This window comes from Triticum dicoccoides, unplaced genomic scaffold, assembly GCF_002162155.2.
Source record: "Triticum dicoccoides isolate Atlit2015 ecotype Zavitan unplaced genomic scaffold, WEW_v2.0 scaffold170218, whole genome shotgun sequence".
In the NCBI taxonomy this organism is placed as follows: domain Eukaryota; kingdom Viridiplantae; phylum Streptophyta; class Magnoliopsida; order Poales; family Poaceae; genus Triticum; species Triticum dicoccoides.
This window is the reverse complement of record NW_021221016.1, coordinates 1-2,757: the sequence shown is the minus strand read 5'-3', so window position 1 is coordinate 2,757 and position 2,757 is coordinate 1. Positions and strand designations below refer to the sequence as shown.

Sequence of the window (2,757 nt, the reverse complement as noted above, 5' to 3'; positions counted from 1 at the left end):
AAACTGGAGAATAAATCCAAACCCTAAACATGTGATTCACCGATGTCTCTTTGACCCTTCCCATATGCACTTTAATTAATTTTTGGTGTCGGTGAATGGTAATACAATAGCTGCTACTGCAAGATTACGGTGAGCTCCAGGTGCTCCTCGGTCCATTATTGGGGTTTGAGGCCACACAACCACCTTGGAGGTTACCTTTATTATATAATAGTTCTTTTTGCTTGATTATAAGTTTTTTTAGCCTAGTTTGACTATAAGCTATTAGTATGAGTTGGGACATACTGCTCTTTTCGTGTTTTTAATGAATTGGTTGTGTTTGCTGGCACATACTAAAATTTATTGATGACCTCATGGGTAGATTCCCCCTCCATGTAAAAATATAGTGCAAAACTACTTTTGTCCCAAAATCAAACTTTGTAAGATTTTCAAAAGGCTATGAAAAAATTATGGACATCTACAGTACCGATGAAATATACTTCCATGTCTCTTATGTATTTGGTATTGAAGATATATTTTTTCCTTATAAAACTTGAGAATATCTAATATGAAATGTATATTGAAAAGAGGGAGTATAAAATTGGATATTGGAGAAAGATATCCTAATATTAAAGGTGTGATTCGTCAATATTTGTTTGAATCTTTCGATATAAAATTGACACTTCTTTCTGTTGTCGGCAGATAGTAATACAACAACTTTCACTCCTTTGTTATGTGTGAACACGACAACAGAATGTTGTCTCATATCAACTATGAGTGCACTGACTGTAATTAACCTTCGTGAAATAAGGGCACTAAGTTATTCAATGTTTTGGAAAGAAGCCGATGATAAATTATACATGATCCTCACTAGCCAAATACATTTCGCACAAAGGCTAAAGAGCAATAACGAAATACAAAAGCCAAGCATAAAGAATACCATGCAGCTGGACGGAGATAAAAAAAGTAACAGCTAAACGCTGACATAACCAAGGTCTAAGGAGGGTGGAGAATTTCATTCATCACTTGGTGTACTTTTATGACTTTCATATAAATTTCAAGAAACTAATGCGGTTTGTGTTTTGATCCTTGCATTTTACTGTACACCAGGTGACCTACTTCAAGTGTGGAGCTGTCTCCCTCGGTGTTGCCACTCAACACCATGTCGCTGATGGCATGTCCGGGTTGCATTTCATTAACTCATGGTCTGATCTCTGCCGTGGGGCTAAAATTGCAGTCATGCCCTTCATTGACCGCACCCTGATCCGCGCTCGAAACCCCCCAACTCCATGTTACCAACATGTTGAGTATCATCCATCCCCAGCATTGTTGCCATCCATAACCCAGGATCTCTCTTCTAAGGCAACATCGTCTGGCACTACTGTTGACATCTTCAAGCTCACCAGCTCAGACATTGGCCGCTTGCGCTCGCAGCTTCCCAAAGGCGACGATATTCCACGTTTCAGCACATACACAATGCTATCTGTGCATGTCTGGCGTTGTGTCTCTCGTGCGCGTGGCTTGCCGTCTGAACAGCCTACCAAGCTGTATTGTGCCATTGATGGGCGGAAACGGCTTAATGCCCCACTACCAGAAGGATTCTTAGACAATGTGTTGTTCACTGCCACACCGATTTTGGAGGCAGGCAAGGTGGTGTGCGGGTTGGCAGATGCAGCAAAGATAATCCAAATGGAGCTAGATAGGATGGATGATGATTACTGCCGCTCAGCATTGGACTACCTTGAGCTGCAACCTGATTTGTCGGCATTGGTCCGAGGAGTACAAACCTACCGATGTCCAAACCAGCTGGGTGAACCTACCCGTCCACAACGCAGATTTTGGATGGGGCCGGCCGGTGTTCATGGGTCCTGGCGGCATCGCATTTGAGGGGCTTGGCTACATCCTCCCAAGTGTACACAATGATGGGAGCTTGTCCATCGCAATCTCGTTACAGGCCGACCACATGAAGAAGTTCCGAAATTTGATCTTGGAACTGTAAGTGAATTGGCATTAGTTACCCTATGCCAAAATCAAGTTGATAAAATTTATTTTTGATCTGTAATCTATTATGTTGTGCTTCCCTTTGGATACGCCATATCTGTTACTCTGGACCTTTTTCACAATATAACACCAATGGTGGCTAGAAGACATATGTCTACACCCTTTGTCCAATCACTACTAGTTTTAGCTACAAATAATGGAAATATTCCTCTGGTAGCCACACATTATAGTCAGCTACACATAAAAAAAAGGAAGCACGCCCGGTGCATGCAGCTCCTTCTTGCGTCGACTACATGTAAGAGAAAAAAATATGTTATATGTTACATGTTTAATGGCAAAGAAAATTGAAAAATCATGTCACCAAAGATTTGCTATTATAACACTTAGAAAAAGTATGTATGCTGAGAGCTACAGAATCGACCAAGGTGCCACCACTGCCAACTCGTAACCCGCAGGGGTATTTGTCGAGCGCCACACCGCCGTATTTGGTAAAGGCTGCCACATGGCACCCTCAGGTAGCGTGCCAGCCATAAAAATAGCCTAAATGTCGGAAGTTGGAAGAGGGACTATGTGTTTGTCCGGTGTCGGCACTCGGCAAAGAGGATGTGGCACTACTAGGGAAAATCCTAGTAGTGGTGTAGGTTTTACGGCTATCAGTAGTACGGGTAGCCCTGCTACTACTACGGCGCTATAGCTAACTGGTGCGTGCGAAAGGGGGAGAGGGTCTAGATAGGCAATGCATGTATCTAGCGAGAGAGGGTAGGAGGCAGAGAGAGAGAG

The 2,757-nt window shown here is 42.8% G+C and overlaps 1 pseudogene; it reads left to right on the top strand.

The window, feature by feature from the left end:
* The first annotated feature begins 1,078 nt into the window (after positions 1 to 1,078).
* LOC119344485 lies at positions 1,079 to 2,082 on the top strand (annotated as a pseudogene).
* Positions 2,083 to 2,757: the final 675 nt, after the last annotated feature.